The 20,398-nt window shown below is 37.2% G+C and overlaps 1 long non-coding RNA gene across 2 annotated transcripts in view; it reads left to right on the top strand.

Moving 5' to 3' along the window:
- Nucleotides 1-14,144, top strand: part of LOC122222569 — a 271,962-nt gene extending 257,818 nt beyond the window's left edge. The window contains exons 6-8 of one of the 2 annotated variants that reach the window (XR_006203796.1): nt 4,087-4,309; nt 6,294-6,601; nt 14,098-14,144. This is a non-coding gene — a long non-coding RNA (uncharacterized LOC122222569). Of the gene's footprint in view, nt 1-4,086; nt 4,310-6,293; nt 6,735-14,097 lie in introns of those variants that run through there. The other variant, XR_006203795.1, reaches the window with a different exon arrangement.
- The last annotated feature ends 6,254 nt before the right edge of the window (nt 14,145-20,398 follow it).

Genomic DNA, 20,398 nt, shown 5'->3' with positions numbered 1-20,398 from the left:
GTCCTTAATCCCCATTTCCTATTTCATCCATATCCCTACCTACCTCCCCTCTGGAATTAAGACTTCTCTAGAGTTAAGAGTCTGTTTCTTGACTTGTCTCCCTCTCTTTTTTTCCCTTTTGCTAAGTATGTTTCTTAATCTGTCTTTTGCCATGGTTTTCTCGTCTGTAAAATGGAGTTACATATTCCAAAATACTGTTGTGAAGATTAAATGGGTTAATAATGTAAAACACTTTTAAAACTCTCCAGCAAATAGCAAGCTTATAACAAATTCAACTGCTCTTATTATTATCTATTAAACTTAGTGCATTGTAGAGTGACCTTTTTTCAGGAAGACAGCAAGCACTGGCTGACAGGAGCAGGAATGCATAGGTAATTATGAGGAAAGCTACCTAGGGCAAAGAATTAGGAGAAAAACAGGTTCCAAAGCAGGTTACAGAAGAGGTGCTCCAAAAATCATTTTCTACTTTATCTGTTATTATGGAAATTACCCCAAAACAGACAGAATTAACTGTCTTCAGTTTCCCTCTTAACTTGTGCTTTCAGTTCCCTTCAAGCTTCTCTACCTTAGTTTCATTCTGTTTATGTGGATACATATTTTTCCTTAAGATTATGCTGGGAAGACTTATTCCAATTGAGACTACTAAGAAAAAATGGTAACAGAAGAATAAGGACACCCACCCTATTGGCTTTTCTATCTTGTGCTCAGTCTCTCTTGATAAGACTACAAGGAGAAAAGTTAATGTTGTGGGGGACAAGAGAGGAGGATTTTCATTCTGTCGTGTAGCATCACAAAAGTCTAAGATGGGGTTGACTTCACTTGTTTCTCACAGTTCAGCTTGACTCCTGGTACCAAGGGACTAGGTTAGAATTTTTACTAAGTGTTGCACCAAGCCCCCAACCCCCACCACTCTCTTGCTTCTTAAAGGCTCTACACCCTGTATGCCTCTGCTGTTCATGGAAAGCTAAGGGAGAAAGTAAACAATGAAACAGTCAATACAAAGGCAGAGCATGTTGCTAGGCATGCTAGAGGAATATTTCCAGAGATCTTTTATTCTGAACCTCAGTACTTGTTACCTTAGTCACCAGTCTGTACAGATTGTTTTCTTTTGATAGAACATTTTGACCTTTATCTTACCCTCTTTATAGTTATATGTAAAATTAGTTGTCAGGATCCAGCATTCTTTAGTCCTTACCTACTGATTGTTACTTTATGATCAAGGACAAAGGTACTGATGCTGCTAGCTGATGTCCCTGCCATGTGTCTGTCACTCCTGACATTAACCTTTCTGACTGTCACCCGAAAATAGTATTTCGTTTTTGAGGGTCATCTTCTTTTGCAGATTGAATCCTCAGTGTGTATGAAAAAGTCTTTCTCCCCTACCTTTGTCTATCACTCAGGATAGCTCTCTAACCACAAGTTACAAGAGAAATGTGTTAGGACGTGACTCATTCTTACATGGGCTCACAAGTGTGGCATATCAAGTCAGAAGTAAAAAATATTGTTAAAGTCACCCAAATAAGATAGTATAGTTCCCATATAAACTGAGTATAATTTTGTCACCCGGTTTTTCCTGTGCCAAAGAAAAACTACAAGGACAGAGTTTTTTCCAGTGACCTCACATCCTTGGTGGGCATTCAGATGCCACGCTATTCTAGGAAATACCTCTCATTCATTCCATTCTTGTAAATGAAAAAAATTGGGGTCCTTTTTGTCATCTTCTCTATAACTCAAATGTAGATGGACACCTTAGACTGCCAATTTCTGTGTTCTTCTTTGTTGATACACAATAAATGTTGCTTGTTTATTTTCCTTTGGAGCTAATAAATGAAACATATGGTATATGTTAAATGTAGGGGGGTTTTGATAAGTCTTCTTTTCCTGTGTTAGAAGATTATCATAGCAGAATTCTTATAACACAACTACATGTATCAATTCAATGATCACTTGCAAAACTAGTCCCTAGCCTCCACTCTTGGCACCTATTTGCTATGCATTATGTTTTTATTGACCACTTTCAACTAATTGTCAGAAGACGGTGAAAATAAAAGGCAGGACAAATGTATTGCTACATAACCCTGAATCTTGTAAAAGAAGCCAGATTTTATGAAATGAGTGTGTCTAGGAATAATCCCATATTGCTTTCTTTCCAAACTGAGCTCTGATTTTTCCCCCCAGAGACATACACAAATCCTCATTTCCAGAGGGAATTCTTTTTTTTTTTTTTAATTTTTTTTTTTTAACGTTTATTTGTTTTTGAGACAGAGAGAGACAGAGCATGAACAGGGGAGGGTCAGAGAGAGGGAGACACAGAATCTGAAACAGGCTCCAGGCTCTGAGCTGTCAGCACAGAGCCCGACGCGGGGCTCAACTCACGGACAGCGAGATCATGACCTGAGCCGAAGTTGGCCGCTTAACCAACTGAGCCACCCAGGCGCCCCTCCAGAGGGAATTCTAATTAGACTATTCAAATGCCTGGCATCTCCCTCTCAACTGTCATTAACCAGGAGAAGCCTTTGACTCAGGCTTTCCAGTCAGTAGAAGTAAATGACCTCTGTCCTGGACTTTGAGAGGAATGGAGTTTTATCTTTCACATGCTCTGTTCTTACGGAATTCAATAAATAACCCTCAGACACCTCTGGCTACCATAGTGTCACTATGAGAGAACCAACCTTTGAGTGAGGCCCATGATATAGAAGGTAGGTTGAAAAAACAAATATGAGTTCTTGATAGTGTCATTGAACCCCTGTCATATGGCACCTTGAATACACTCTAGCTCCAGTTGTGTGTGGTAATAAATTTCCTCAAAAAAGAATACACTTATCTTAAGCGGTAGGTAATGTTGAAACACTATATGGTACACTTGAAACTAATATTTTATTGTATGTTGACTATACTGGAATTAAAATAAACTAATTTAAAACGTTTACTTGAAATATATTCAAGTATATTTACTTGAATTGGAAATATCAGCCATTTTAAGCAAAGTTGTGTAATTTCATACATTGAAAGTTACAGGGAACAATTATTGGAATTATAAACCAAAACACTGACCATTGGATGTATTGAAGAGTTAGACCAGTTTTTTTGTTTTTTAAATATAAATTTCCAGAATATTGTTAATTATTAGATATAGTTTGACTTTTAGTTGATTTTCTTTTCTGTAACATTGTCATATTCAAAACACTTTTTACATATAATCAGTCATGATTTACCATTTCCAGTTTCAGGTAGGAATGAAATTTTAAATGGAATTACTATGTATTTCTCTTTCAAAATAAGTAAAACACTATTACACCATAGATTAATGTATATGATAAGGCAAATCACATATTTTATGACATGACGTGGCTCTTCTTTTTCCAATATGACATAATTCTAATGTCATAGCACATATAATATGGCTAGATTACAAAATGATTCACATTATTGCCAAGAAAAGAGTATTTAAAAAAAAACTTCCCTGTTTCAGTACAGGTTTTCTTCCAAATATATTTTTTCTTTAACATTGTAATCAAACATAAACATTTCTAAGTGACCAACATTTGATAGGCCCTGGAGAGGCAAAAAATTGAGTCATGATCCCTTCCTATAAAAAGCTTTTTCCTAGCTGTGTAAAAAAAAAAAAAAAAAATGGATATAACGTTAAAGTACAATAGAGCTAAGTACCAAAGCAGGGCAAGAGATAGCAAGTGCTATTGTCATTGCGGTTTCTACAGATCAGGCTGCCACTCCCCAGACACCAGAGAGGTAGTTATAATCTACCTGCATTCTTGAGTATACTGTCCCAGGTATGTCCATGGATCATAGACATCAACATCACCTAGGAGCTTGTTAGTAATGGGGACTCTCAGGCTCTGTCCTGGATCTACTCAATCACAGTCTTCATTAACAAAATCCTCAGGTGATTTACACGCATGGTAAAGTTTGAGAAACACTGTATACAGAGTATGAAAGAGAGAAAGATTTTAATCACTCTTTTCCCATTTTTTTTCTGAGTTAGCTGTTTATAATTCGTTAATGCCAGCCTTAATATATGTACAGATTCCTTATTTTGCTAAAGCATTGTTGATGTTTTTTGTGCAGGATGAGTCTGCGAGATGTCCACTACACAACCACGATGTCAGAGTAGGAGGGCTTCCGCAGAGTTCTCATCCCCGGGATCACCCATGGATTTCCTCTTGATTGTCTTCAGTTGGACTGCAAGGCTCTATGGGAAAAAAGAATGAGCACTTGACAGGCGTCCTGGTTTCTCATCTCAGTTTGGGCACCAAATAGCAGCATGATCTCAATGAAATAATTATTCCAGGTAATATTTCTTCTCCATAAAGGATATGGAATTATCATTAAGTCTTCTTTAAGCTCTGAAATTTAATAATTTGTTTTCAGATTTCATACATTAGAAGATAAAAGATAGGAGACCAATACTACTTAGCCTTCCATGAGGTTTTTCTGAGAAAAAGAATGTGGAGGAATCGGTACTATGTGTGGAGTATGCATGAAAGCAGATTGCTATTGGGGTAAAAACAAGAAAATGCTGAGGTCTCAATGCCATGTTGTTATTTAAAGGGACTTTTTGCTTACTTTAAAATACAAAACAGATTTTTTTACCTTCAACAGCCAACTTTGAAATAGTGTACATATTTTTTATATAAGCTAAACATTGTTGGTATGATTCCTAAAGAAGAATACTAATGAGTTCAACCTTGCCCTATATACTTATTTTCTTATTTCTGTCTTTGACCTAATTTCCTCGCACTTTTTTCTCTTATTTGGAGTTGTGTAGTAGCTTCTTAAATTAAATGCATTGCCTTCAAAAATTCATAAAGTAAATGATTATTGAGTGTCACTTAGGGGCAAGGCAATGCTAATCTCCATTGGACATTTAAAGAAATACAACAAGTCTATGATGTTAACACTTTGGAGTAATAGAATTGTATAATTAAAGTTATGAATTCAGGGACACTATTGAGGAAACCCTTGACTGCATATCAGGCATTCTGTATGGTGGGTGTGGTCCCCTGCATGACCTCATTTAATCCTCATGACAATGCCACGAAGCAGGTACTGTTATTTCTGTTTAACAGAGGAAATATCTGATATTTAGGGAATTAAGTTATTTACCAAATGCTACTGAGCTTCTGATTCAAAGCCTAGTCCGTTATACTCATGCCATGTTAGAAGAGGTTTTCTGACCTTGAAAAGTGTATTGAAATAAGAAAATAATGGAGCATTTAAAAAAGAAGCAAACAAAACAAGTAAAAGTTTACAGTAGTGGTCCAGCAAATACATGCTTGAGCCACCATATTATGAGTTGAATTATGTTCCCTCCAAAAAGATACATTGAAGTTCTAACCCCAGTACCTCAGAATGTGGTCTTATTCGGAAATAGGGTCACTGCAGATGTAATTAATTAAAATGAGGTCATACTGGAGTAGAATGGGCTGGTAACCCAATATAAAGGATGTCCTTTTAAGAAGATGGTCATGTGAACACTAACATGCAGTAACATGTGACTACAAAGGTAGAGATTAGCATTGCACCAAGCCAAGAAACCCTAAAGATTGTCAACAAATGACCAGCAGCTAGGAAGAGTTAGGGAGGGATTCTCCCAAGGGCTTCTGAGGGAGTGTGGCCCAGCCAACACCATGATTTTGGACTTCTAGCCTCCAGAACTGTGAGATGTAAATTTCTCTTATTTTAAGCAACCCAGTTTGTGGTACTTTGTTACAGAAGCCCTGAGAAGCGAAGACACATGACAATAGAAATTGGAAACAGGAACAAAAAGAAAGGCATACAAGTTATAGTAAAAAAATGGTGGATACAGGAAATCAATAACTATGCAAAGGCAAGCCAGAAAAGATTCAGAAGTCTTGAACTTGGAAGGCCATAGAATATAGAAAATAGTGCTATCTTTGCACACTGAAAGTTAAGAGATTTTTAGAATTGAGTGAAGAACAGAGTAGAGAAAGGGTCTGTGGATAATAACAGTAGAACACATTTTAAGGAAAGAGAATAATAACTAAAACACTATTAAGAAGACAGGAATTGTGCCCAAAGGAGATTAGAGTTGTGTTAACAATGTGCATGATCAGAATGATAAAAACTGGAGTATATAGTGATATGCTTTTTATGTTCAAGGCACTTTATAGATGCTATTACTAATCTTCACAAGGGCACCATAAGGTGTATTAAAGATGAGTAACTTCACCAGATCCACTTCCCTTGAAAAGTAATAGTTGAAGCTAGAAAGTGAATGCTTAGTCAGTAGCATTTCCTGTTTTCTCTTTCAGGTAGATATGATCTTATATGGTATTGACTTGTTGTCACTGAGAGACTTGAGCAGAATAATGCGTATAACTTGTAAGCTGAGCCTCAAAGAGGCAGGTTCCTCCACACCTTCTTTGCTGTTGTGCTAGATAGATACAAGACTCTGGAGCTGGGGTTGGCAAACTATGGTCCATTGACCAGACCATCTCTCCTGCATGTTCTGTAAAGAGTTTGGTTGGAATGTAGCCATGCCAGTTCACTTACATAGCGCCTATGGCTGTTCTGTGCTACAACGGGGAGTGGAGTTTCAACAGAGGTCTGGCTTGTAAAGGTGAGCATATTTACTATATGGCCCTTTACAAAAGAAGTTTATCAATCTCTGCCCTAGAAATTAGCAGTCAAAACCTGGAAGAAGCCTGGGTCCCCAAAGCACTGAAAAGAGCTGCCATTAACATGAACCCAAACTTCGTAGACCATTATGTGCGCCCCGAATAAAAAACCTTATTTATTACGTTTCAGAGTTTATTTGTGACAAGTTTATTTTATCCTTACTAATGCATTCATTTACAGATAAAATAAAGAGTAAGTCCGAAAAATTAAATCACTTAGCCACAAATGCATTAGTAAATGAAAAGGATAGGATTTTATTGCAGGTCTGGGTGACTCTAGCGTCTGTACTGTTTCTCGAAGTTCAGAGCCATCATCTATGGATATTGAGTTCATGGAGATTTTTATTTTCTTCTTTGGATTCTCCTGCATTTTTTGCTAATAGCTTTAGAAATACAGTTCATAAGCCGACACATTCACACTTTAAAAATACACATTTTAGTGGTTTTTAGTATGTTCACAAATGTGCACAACCATCACCATTATCTAATTTTAGAGCATTTTCAGTAATCTAAAAAAAAAAATCCCCTTAGCAATGCCTTCCTATTTTCTAGTCCTCATATTAGCTAGGAACTACTAATTGTCAATTCTATTAATAATGGAACAATGATGAATTTACCCATTATAGAAATTTTATATAAATGGAATAACATGATATGTGTCCTTTTGTGACTGACTTCTTTACCTTATTATAATATCTTTAAGGTTTTTATGTGGTGTGGCATATATCAGTACCTCATTCTTTTTTATTGATAAATAATACTCAGTTGTATGGATATATCACATTTTGTTTATCCATTAAGCATTTGGGTTATTTGCACTTTTTAGCTTAAGAGTAATGTTCTATGAACATTTGTGAACCAGTTTTGTGTGAACATACACTTTCATTCTCTTGGGTATATACCTAAGAGTAGAATTGCTTGATTGCATGGTAACTATTTTTAACATTTCAAACAACTGCCAAACTGTTTTTCAAGGTGGCTGCATTATTTTATAATCCTCCCAACAATGTTTGAGGATTTTAATTTCTCTACTTTTTCGTCAACACTTGTTTTTGTCTTTTTTATTCTAGCCATCTTTCTGGATGCATAGTGATATCTCATTGTGGTTTTTATTTTTATTTCCCTAATGACTAATGATGTTGAATATATTTTCATTTGCTTATTGGCCATTTGTATATATGTTCTTTGGAGAAATGTCTATTCAAATTCACTGCCAATTTTAAATCTGGGTTATTTGTCTCTTGTTGAGTTGTAAGGGTACCTTATATATTCTGGATACAAGTCCCTTATCAGATATATGATTTAAAAATATGTTCTCAGATTTTATGGGAGATTTTCTTGTTTTTGTTTTTTTTGTTTGTTTTTTTACTTTTTGATGGTGTCCTTTGCATCAAAAAAGTTTTTTATTTGGTGAAGGTCAATGTATCTACTTTTACTTTTACTTTTGGTGTCCTATTCAAGAAAACATTGTGTCATCCAAAATCATGAGGATTTACATCTATGCTTTTCTCTAAAAATCTTACAGTTTTAGCTCTTACTTTCAAGCCTATTATCACTTTTGACTTAATTTTTGTATGTGGTATGATGTGTAGGGGTCCAACCTCACTCTTTTGAGTGCAGGTTTGGGCATGTAAATGTCCAGTTGTACCAGCACCATTTATTGCAAAGATTTCATACATTCTTCAACTTTTAATTAACATGTATTATTAGTTTTATGACTTAAAACACAAAGTATCATAAAAATTATGCCAAACACTTTTCAAAATTAAATTTAAATGTATGTAGAAGAGGGGCGCCTGGGTGGCTCAGTCAGTTAAGCGACCAACTTCAGCTCAGGTCACGATCTCGCGGTCCATGAGTTCGAGCCCCGCGTCGGGCTCTGGGCTGATGGCTCACAGCCTGGAGCCTGCTTCCGATTCTGTGCCTCCCTCTCTCTCTGCCCCTCCCCCTTTCATGCTCTGTTTCTCTCTGTCTCAAAAATAAATAAACATTAAAAAAAATTTAAAAAAGAAAAAAATAAATGCATGTAGAAGGATAATGATATGTCACAAAAATTAAAGGCAGGAGACTGATTCCAGGAAAATTGGGAAGACTAATCCTCATATGCAAAATGAAAGTCAAAGAACTTAGAGAAAAGATAGACACACCTTTGGGAGAAGAACCTCAAAGGCTGCCTTTGTTTCATTTAAGGATAAGTATGTGAATGACGTGCATATAAAAGCAATGAACATGACTGTCTTTTCAAGAACTTTAGTGATGAGAGAGAATCGGAGTTCAAAGGAAAATAGAGGTAGAAGGAAGATTCTTACCCTGTAGAGGAACACGTGTTTTGGAAAAACAGGAGTCATTAGGAAAACAGGATGCAGGATAAAGAGGGAATAATGGATGAAAAGAGATGTGAGAGAAAGGGTGTGTATTACGTCAGAGATTGGAGTAGAGGTATAGTCTGTGTTTGTAAGAAAGAAAGCAAGGTAAGAAGACAAAAGAAAAATGGAGTGATAGGTAGAGAAACTGAGAAAGGCAGAAGGGAAGGTATAGGAAGAGTAAGGGGGGTGGAGGGGAGAAGGTGTGCAGTGAGAATAGATGGATCAAGAGCCAAAAAGGACAAGTTCTTTAATAAAGAAAATCCCCCGGGCGCCTGGGTGGCGCAGTCGGTTAAGCGTCCGACTTTAGCCAGGTCACGATCTCGCGGTCTGTGAGTTCGAGCCCCGCGTCAGGCTCTGGGCTGATGGCTCGGAGCCTGGAGCCTGTTTCCGATTCTGTGTCTCCCTCTCTCTCTGCCCCTCCCCCGTTCATGCTCTGTCTCTCTCTGTCCCAAAAATAAATTTTAAAAAAACGTGGAAAAAAAGAAAATCCCCCATCCCTGACATGGCATTCTCGTGTGATCATTAAGTCCAAGTTTGTAAACTTGATAAGCTCTTGTTGGCCGATTCACCTCTATGCAAGAGGTAACAAGTAATAGTTCATCCTAGATACGTATTTTGCTCTTACACTGAGAGTTAATCAAAACAAACAAAAAAATGACTCCTCTGAAAATCTAGACATCCAACAATCTTGAGCCTGTATCGAGGAATAGCAACGGTCACTGAGGGGTACAGTTGAGTTGGACCTTTAGAGAGAAAATCTGCTTCATGGTTTGCCTCTGGTGCTTACCACTCCCATATAGGTGTGGGGTAAAATCAATAGTTAATAAATGAAAAAGCAGATTATTATAAGCAGAGATTATATGAGGACACATGATTCTCTTATTCATTTATTAATATTTAGCTTCACAGTTGAAAAGGAGGAGTGACACATGCTTATTTAATGAAACCTGTAACATAGAAGGCAAATTACTAATAAACATCCAGATCTGGCTTTATTGTGGTTAGGAATTAAGGACATTTTACCCAACAATTGTAACCCATGAATGGGCCTTGAGGGGGGGCAAGATAAATACAAATATGTTTTAAAACTAGAGTACTTTCACCTCTTCTCACCTTCTCTTCTCTCTGATAATGAGCAAAGAATATGATATATAAAATCTAACATCGTCTAATTCACAGCAGACAAACTGGTACAAATGTCTATTGCAACTTCACATTCCTTAGATTTTGACAAAATAAGTACATTTTCATATAATATTACTTCTGAGTGTTTCAACGTAAGCCTGTTACAACGTTATCGATCCTATCTTTTTACACAAGGCAGGCAATGAATGACCCTGACGTGTGTAAGTTTACAACTATCATTATAAGACTTCTGAACAATTCCTTAAAACTGCTCATCTAAAAGTTTGAAGAAGTCATTAATGCTTTCTCACTGTGTCTCAAAATTTTCATTTCGGAGGTAGTGTAAGTTCTTTTTTTCCATCTAATCACATGCCAGCATTCTAGCCACTAGAAGGAATAGATTGGGACTTTGCTGCTTTTATTTATATAATGCTTATGAAATTAAAAAAAAAACTGTTTCATGCATTTACAAGTTTTAAAGTGCTCACTGTGGATGCTGCCCTACATAGTTGTCTCTAGAAAAGTACACACACAAGAAAGGTGTCCTACTCCCCTTTGACCTGTGCTGTAGAAACAGTCTCATCAACAGAATGGAATATTTGAGGAGGGGGAATCAAAAACTTGCCAGATTTCTTTCTCTTTGCCTCAGCATCATGTATATTCTAGCCGTTCTGGTGTTTTGTGGCCTAGCTCTATTAGTTCACTCTACTCTGTGGGACCACCCACAAATTGTCTGGTTTTGTCTTTTGATCTCAAATGTGTCCCTTTTTTATAATCTCCCATCTGATCAATTTGGGGGATGTTGAGAATAAACACACTGGATGCCAGCAAACCTCATTTTCTGAGTATTTCTAACTTATAATCAATATACCGTTGGCACAGGGGAGCAGATACTCTGAATTTTCACATTGCTTTTTAGTCACTTATCCCCATCAAGAATGGGTAGACCTACATTTTTCAGCTATGCTCTCCAAAAACACATAAATAGCAAGCTGTTCCTTCGCATGATTCTGTATAATACAGTATCAGTAACAATAAAGGAAAGAAGAAAACCACTCTCGTATTAAAGGATTTTTTTTTACAGTTTTTACTCTAGTTGATTCCAAAGATAAACATTAAAAAGAGAAATTTAAGTACAACACATACACAAGCAAAATATTTGTTTCCTGCCTTCCTCTCTACCAACCATTTCCCATGATGCAGTAGGAAGGGGAAGACCATTAAACCTCAGATTTAATCATGTTTGGTGCTTGAAGGAGCTATTACTGTGGAACTGTCATCATCTCTGTTAATACTTTCTGTTGTGTCATTTTTACATTCACCCTGGAATATAATTGGATACTTGAACACATTTGTGTTATTATTGAGGTTGTTTTGGGGGATGAGTGATATAATGTCACTTAATTACTAGTTTTAAAAAATCAGGCTAGCGTTGTCTATCAACTTCATATCCATAGATACCACTAAGATTTTAGTCAGCTGGTACTGATGATTGTGACAAATAAGCAGGAATGGTTAACTTCTGAGAGGTCAGGTGTGAAATTATGGCAAAATCTCACTTCAAAGCATGTTGAAAAATTTAATCATGAAAATTCCCTTACAGGGGTACCTGGGTGGTTTAGTGGGTTGGGCATCAGAGTCTTGATTTTGATGTCAGGGTCGTGGAATTGAGCCCTGCATTGGGGTAATGCTGAACATGGAGCCTGCTTCAGATTCTCGCTCTCTGTCTCCCTCCCCCTGTGCCTTTCCCCCATTCACACGCTTTCTCTCTAGATATATAAAAATAAAAAAAAGAAAATTGTATTACCTGAGACTTGCTTCTAACGTAATTTACTTTGTCACAGTTGCATCTCAGTATTCTAGAATAAAAACTCCATTTCTCCAAATTTCTCTCTCTCTCCCACCTTTCCTTTTTTTCCCCCTTTACTACTACATACCACTCTCGCTTTCTTACTCATTTGGATCAGTATCCACCTATCTTAGGTTGATAGAAAAACTATTTAATAGAGTCTGAATAAATTAATTCAGAGTCTTTACCAATATTTTTAAAATAACAGTTCAGATGTTTCTGGAATTTTGAAAGAAAGAGATTATGAAACACTCCCCCTTTTATTTTTAGAGAGAAGTTAAAATCTGAAATCTGGAAACATTTGTCATATTCCAAAAAATGTAACAAAAATTCTTTTTTTCCAATTTCAAACGGAATCTCAATATGCCTTAACATAGGAACTGCATTTGTACGACTAGATACTAAATATTTTAAAGTGTTTCAGCCACTATTTTTTTTTGACTTGGAGAAGTGAAATCACTATGCTATTAGATCAATAAATTATTTTACCGCATTTAAATTATTAGAATTAATTGCTGTTAAATCCATCAGCATTATTTACCTTCAGCAGCTTAGCATCATAGAAAGATACTGCAGTCTTGGTTCCCTTAGCCAACAAGACGACAATCAAAGGCATAATCCTAAATTGACTTTCAGAGTGCAAGAAATTTACTGATCTAAAAATTTACCAGAGGGAGACCAGCACATCTGCCCCTATAGGAAATGATTTTTGCATAGTAAGTGTTGATCTGCATAACCATATGATCATCTCAAGTGCTGATTACCAAATCTGAATCATCATTACTTAGCAAACTTCTATAAATACACATGGCACCATGTAATATATTCAGCTGTGCTAAATTAATGACAAAGTCCTTACCCCAAGGAGGTTGGGGGTCTAAAAACAAAGAATGACACAAAAGACAAAAATGTAGAGCACCCTGAGTTGGGGGAAATTTTCAGTGAAATAAATTCAGTGAAGGATTTTTATGCTTTGTGGCAAAGGAGGAATTAAAGATCCGTTTAGTTTGCCTTTTGGACTGTTCTCACTTCAAGTTACGTGCTGGCCTGCAAAAGAACTCTAACATTTGAATCTCTGGATTTCTCAGGAATTTCAGACATATATTTCTAACTGCATTTTTTTTATATCTTAACATGAATATATTTAAATACCATCAAGTCAGTTGTGTCCAAAACTGAACTCATTATCTCTTTTTCACTGTTTTCTTATTTCTTAAATCAGCTCCTGCTTTGGTTAAAGGCGCTGTCTTCTCCCATTGATTACTAAAGACATTTCAGAGGTACTTGTCACTATTCCCTCATCTGCCATCAAACCCTGCAGAGTGCCAAGTTGATGCTCCATTGGCACCTCCTTAGTCCTAATCCATGTCTTCGTTTTTACTTTAAATGGTCATTGGTGATCTCCAATCACTTTCTTCTTCAATATATCCCTCAAGTCACTCTTTGAGAACCAATCTTAGCCAGTCTTGGTCTGAACCTTGATGGCTCTGACTGTAAAGGTAGCACTGCTCCCAGCGGCATTCCTGGCCTTTGCCAGCCTGCCACAGACCCCTCTTTCCATCCTTACTTCCTACTAATTCCTACTCTTCATATCTTAAAACTATCACCTCATTCAGGCTTTGCACTTAATTTATGATACTCCAGTCATTTTGTATATCTGTGTAGATAACTTGTACCTTCTCTGTTGTTTCAGACCTAGGAGGAAAACTGTTCTTATGAAACTTTCTCAAGTAGCTGAGGAGGAATAAATATTTTCCTACATATATGTAGCTGCATACTTTAATTGAATTTGTTTTTATCTAGTGGATATCAGTTGGCTCCCTGCCCAACAATGTCGCCCTTACAATGTCTAGAGCACCCAGAACTTTCTGTCAAGTTCCACCTCTTTTCTCAGTTTAGGGGCATTAACACTTCTATGTGCTTTAGGTGTAGATTTTCTGTTCCTTGAAGTAGCCGTGATTATTTAAAAAGTGAGTGTGTAACCCCACCAAATTGACTATTTATTAAATTCATGCATTTTGCCAAGACACTGAGGATTTTCTTCTTATTTGGTTGATTCTATAATGCCTGACATTTCTTCATCTCTGTGTTCTACCAGACAGGATGAAGGTCATGGTCATTAGAGCCCGCCTTGAAGAAGGAAAGGTAAGAGATTTATTTAGTGCTATATTTTGATTTCTTTATCCAGCTACTTCCAAAATTGATACCATTCATGGACTGTTATGTTATGTGAATTCATTACTTTTTTGCTTAAACCAGTCAGAGTTGGGTTTTATAATCATCTGTCAAGAATGCTTCCAAAAGAAATGCTTAGGGTATAGGAGATTGGACCACATGACCTGGAGTTCCCCTTCAACCTCTTAGCATTTCTATGAATCTATTAACTTTAAATTGTCCAAGAGTATTCAGTGCTGCAAAGTTGGCTATGATGGCAAACACAGTGGGAAAAAATGGTTTCCCATAAATGGTTTCCTGGAACAGTTGTAACAAAATACCACAAATTGGTGGCTTAAAACAACAGAAACCTATTATCTCACAATTCTGGAGGCTAAAATTCTGAAATCAAGGTGCACCAGGACCATGCTACCTCTGAAGGCTCTAGGGAGGAATCACTTGCATCCCTTTCTCTTAGCCTCTGTGGATGACTGGCAGTCTTTGGAGTTTCTTGCCTTACATCGGCACAATTCGACATGGCTTCTTCTGTGGCTGTCTTCTTCTTCTTCTTTTTTTTTTTTTAACGTTTATTTTTGACGGAGAGAGAGACAGAACATGAGTGGGAAAGGGGCAGAGAGAGAGAGGGAGACACAGAATCCGAAGCAGCCTCCAGGTTCTGAGCCATCAGCACAGAGCCTGATGCAGGGCTCAAACTCACTAACTGTGAGATCATGACCTGGGCCGAAGTCAGACACTTAATCCACGGAGCCACCCAGGTGCTCTGGCTGTCTTCTTATAAGGACACCAGTCTTGTTGGATTAGGAGCCCACCCTAATGACCTCATTTTAACCTAACTATTTACATCTGCAACTACTTCATTTCCAAATAGGGTTGCATTTTGAGGTAGTAGGGTTAGGACTTCATATCCTATTGGGAGGGGGACACAGATACCTCTAGGAGGAAGTGTTATTAGGACTCCATGCTATATAGAGGAGGATAGAATAATAAAGACACTGAGAGGTAAATCTAAGTGATTTAAGGGAAGCAAAGAAAGTACTGGTATTCCCCAAAAAGAGAATTGACACCCAGTGATCAATGACCACTTTTTTTTTTTTAACATGTAACTTTTCCTCCATGATTGGCAGTTGCCTATAAAATAAAATACAATCCCAGTAGACACTGTCTAGCTCCATCAGGCAAACAATGATTCATGTTAACAATATGATCTCCTGGTAAGGAGGTGCTTTTATTCATTTTTTGCTCATGAATAAATTAGCTCTTTAAAAAATTGATAGGAGAAAAATACTGTATGAAGTTGTTTTCACATTTATGGAGGTTATCTGTTGATCAGGATGAGGGCATTATGTAATTTTAATGAATGATGTGTAATAATACATTATTTGGTTTTATAACAAGATTAAAATTGATTCTGAGCATAATGCAGATCTTCCCTTTTGAATGGCAAACCCCAAAGCATTTTTTTTTTTATCTCCATAGAGGTATTGGTACAGAATAAATCCACTTGTAACACATATTTGGAGTCAGGCGTATCTTGGTTCAAGCCCAGCTGCCACTAATTTAATTGTCATGGGATCTTTGGCAAGTTACTCCACTTTCCCAAACCCTAGTTTCTTAAACTATCTCAAAAGATTATTGGAATGACTGAATTAAAATAAATGCATGTGGGTCACTTACTGTCTGACACATAGCACTAATAAAATTTTGCCTCATCAATATTATAAATAGCCTAAGAGAATTTCTATTTAGAAATGTTTGAGACAGAAACAAAAAACCGTAAAATATAAAATTGTAGAGGAATTAGTAGTTTGATGGATTTATTGTACCATTATTTGGTTGCATAATCATGTGTAGGGCTGGAATTCAGTTTCCTTCTGGGGGGGAAAAAGCATTCTTTTTGTTATACCATGAGAGGAAAGAATTTTTCCTCTCATGTTTCTCTATATTTCTTTTGGATTATTTGTCCATATCTCTATTCCTGCTACCTAGTATTAAATGTAGCCTTATTTATGAAGCTCAATGGGAAGAGGATAGGCATCAAATAATTGAGAAAAAACTATATGCTTTTGTACCATAGCAACCTGGATTGACTCTGTACACTAATCTGCCAGGTAGCCAATATTCTCTTCTGGTACTCCTCAGATGTCCCTGACCACTTATCGTTTTTTTACTGAAGGCTTCATATCATCTATTTGTCCATCATGCATAGTGGCCCTGTAAAATTTAAACCTCTTTTCTTCTTTCCTTCTTCAGAGGATGTTCTGTCCTCTTCAATGGTGTCAGATATCACCCTGGTACTAAAAACCACTAAACCCGTATAATGAGCCACTCACTCGCCTTCTAGATCTTGCCACCCAGTTATGGAAATTGCTAGACGGTAAGCTACAGGGATTCATTCGTATTGTTTACCACTACATCCAGTGTTTACCACAATTCTAAGCACAGAGTAGGCGTCCAGTAAAGATTGTTTGAATAAACAAAGTCAGAGAGTATTTCACACATACCACTGACCATTTTTCTTCCCACTGGTTCCTTGTTCTTAGTTAATGACACTGTGATTCATAAATTGCCTAATCTAGAAAACTGGCAATATATGTAGTTCTTTATCTTCCTCACTTTCCACGTTCAGTCACCTATTTTGTCAGTATTACCTCTTCAAAACGTATCAGATTGGTCCACTTAATATTTTTGTTCAGGCTACCATAACCTTATGTTTCCATTATTGCATCAGCCCCATCTGGTCTTCCCACTACATCCATTTTTGCATAGTACACCCAGAGTGAATCGGAGTGAAATACAAACTCCTCTTCATTTTGTGCACATCCTCTTAAAAATTTTTTCAGCTTTGTCTCTCAACTCTCCCTGCTTTCCACTCTTTTTTTCCAATCATGCTAAATGGCTTCCCCCTGCTGTGTTTTACTTTGACCTTCAGTACACTGAAGATACTTAGCCCTTGTCTCAGAAGTTTCCCTCTGGCAACTCTTTCTTGGCCCTTGATCTGAACTTCAGACATCCTCTCCTCCTGAAAACTTACCCTCAGTCTCCTAGCCAAGAGGAGCGCAGATGCTGCCTTCTTCTCCAGAACACAGAGTATGCAATTCTGATGTCACGTAGCACTTACCACCCTCTATTGCCATTGCTTTTCTGCCTAGAAGATGCTATAGACATAGTGCATGTTGGGACTGTGTTTTATTCATTGATATATTCCCAGCACCTAGGACAGTATTTGGCAAATAATCAACACTTAATAAATATTTGTCGAATGAGTGTTATGTAGACACAGTGCAAAGTAGCCTTTGGCCAGAGCAGTGATTACAGTACTAGCAAATATGTGCTATTTTTTTTTCTTCAGAACAGTTCACTTTGATTTATCTTGAACTGTTATGCAAGCTGTAACTAAAAACGACTGTGCTTGACACTGACTATAAAAATACCACAGTGCAGACTGTGTTTTTAAAAACCAATATTGAAGCTCAAATCATTTATAGTGATGTCCATATTAAATGCTCTCTACCTACGTTCACTAAGTGTTGAAAGATTTTCTTGCATCTCTCTACAGATTTCTTCTCCAGCTGCTACCATAATAGCTTCCTTTACTTGGTTCACACTGTTGCTAAATGCAAACAAATCAGACTGTCACAGAATCCACCTGATTCCAAGAGTAAGCGGTAGTCCAGTGAATCATCCATTGACTCATTCAGCATAAGCAGCTATTAATCTAATCTGGTATGTGTAGGTATGTGAAGGTTGATTTGACCCATAGAGTCTTGCCTGCACTTTAGAAAGTTTTGGGGCTCCTGGTGGCTCAGGCTTAGGTTAAGCATCTGACTTCGGCTCAGGTTGTGATTTCAGTTTGTGAGTTTGAGCCCCAAGTCGGGCTCTGTGTCTCCCTCTCTCTTTGCCCCTCCTCTGCTCATGCTCTCTCTCTCTCAAAAATAAATAAACGTTAAAATTTTTTTAAAAAAAGAAAGTTTCAAATTTGGAGGTATTAGGATAAGGGATTGCCCATCATTGTCTCCTCCTTGTACACATGTAGAAGGGATTTTCAATTCCTGATACTTCTTGGCCTTTGAGGTTATTATATTAGCTAGGATTAGGCTTTCCTCTCATATTGTTACAATATTATGGTGGAGTAAACCCCAAGTGTCTGTATGTGAGTTACTGTATTTTGAAAATTCTTAAACTTTTTCAAATATTTGTTGATCTTTATCAATGTATCTGGTATCACACTTTGTATATTTCTTTCACCATCAAAAATAATAGAATGGACTGTCTTTCAAAATAAATAAACGTTCAAAAACATAACAATTGTTAAAGTACTCCCAGCAAAGCAACTTGACTAACAATACAGATAGTGCCAAAATGAGAAAGCCTAGTATCAATGAACTGAACTCATATGTTGAAATCAGATCCACACTGTGACTATATTTGGATGCGGGGTCTTTAAAGAAGTAATATAGGTTAAATTAGGTCACAAGGGTGGGGCCTTAATCGAATATGACTGATGTCCTTGTAAGAAGTGGAAGAGACACTAGGGCTATATACACACGAGAAAACGCTGTGAGGACACAATTAAATGGCAGCCACCTGCACCCCAAGTAGAGGCCTCAGGAGAAATATAACCAGCTGTCATCTTGATCTTGGAATTTCAGTCTCCAGAACTGTGAGAAAATAAGTTTCTGTTGTCTAAGGCTCCAGTCTGTAGTATTTTGTCATGGCCACCCTAGTACATTGGGTTTTAGTCCTGACTTCAACACTTACAGCTGCATGTTAATGGGGGAGACATCTGGTTCCTGAATTTCACTGCCTCATTTGTGGAAATAGGGTAACTAAAACTGCCACTTTGATGGGGGTCATTGCGAGATAAGTCACAAATGACATGATGGTGAGTTGTACCTTTATAAAAAGTTGCATACTTAATTCTCATTATCTTTCTCATATTGATATTTACTAATAGGAATTTGTCTGAGTTTTTAATTTAAATTCAAAGGTGGTTTGTGTCTTTTTTTGAATAATAACACACTTTTATTTTGGGCCAACGGTTATAGTAGAGAAAAGAGCCTGTGTGTTGGGAGTCTCATAAAACAAAGTCCAGCTTTGCCAGCTACTACCCATGTATCTTAGAGCAAGGTATGTAACTTCTGAGAGTCCCAGTTTCTTTCTCTGAAAGTGGGTGTGGAAACAGCTAGAGCACATGGGTTGTATCACTAACTGAGAACATGTAGCCTTTGGCCCATGTTTGCATCTAATAAAGTCTGCATTGAATGAGTTTGTCTCCTCCCAATATTTACGTTTCTTTTGCCCAGAATGCAGGAAATTCTATCTAGACATTAACGTGTTGCTTTCCTTTACTTCTTAGTGAACAAGATAACAACAGCAACACAGCAGCCAAGAATTAGTGAGAACTTACCATGTGCCAGGCATTATAACAAATGCTTTAACTGGATTAATTTATGTAATCTTCACAATTCCCCCATTATTTGTATTACTTGTATCCTTAAGAAGACTGAGGCCCAAAGTAGGGTTGCCACATTGAGGTTTGCCAAATGTGGCATAGGATATACTTATACTAAAAACATTTATTGTTAATTTGAAATTCACTTAACTGGACATGCTGTATTTTATCTGGCACTGCAGCCCAGAGAGGCCAAGTATGTTGCCTAAAGTTACACAGAAGCCAGGCTTTAGACCCTTGTGCATAACCCACAGAGACCCAAATTTTAACCTCTGTGGTGTACTGATTACATATGATTTTAAAGAGAGACCAACCATTCAGGTCTGAGTGAGGAAATTTAGCAGAGAATTAAGTCGATAATTAGAATATCTTCATAGACTGAGCTGATTGTAAACAAGGTCAAGGCACAGTCTTCAGGGAAACTTAGGGCTCTGAACTGAGAACTTAGGGCCCTCATTAGTTGGGCAATCTGCTTTGACATCAGGAGCAGAACAAAGTTTAAGGTTTCTCTGTACAGAGTTGTTAAAAATATCTTTTTTTTTTCTTCTCTTGCATTGGAAAACATTTCCTGAGTTGGAAACAATGCTGCAGCTGAAATAGCTGCAAGCAAGTTAGAGAATGACTATTGAGCATGCTTGTTTGTGGAATGTGGCACTCTCTGATGGCTTTGCCAGTCACTTGGAGTGAGTTGAAGCCAGAGCTTTGCCCATGTGAGAATTTAGTCTGTAATCCGGTTCCTTCAGCCTGTACAGGAAAACGGGACCGTGTGCTA

The sequence above is a fragment of the Panthera leo genome, chromosome A1 (assembly GCF_018350215.1).
Source record: "Panthera leo isolate Ple1 chromosome A1, P.leo_Ple1_pat1.1, whole genome shotgun sequence".
NCBI lineage: Eukaryota > Metazoa > Chordata > Mammalia > Carnivora > Felidae > Panthera > Panthera leo.
This window is presented reverse-complemented; position numbering and strand designations above follow the sequence as displayed.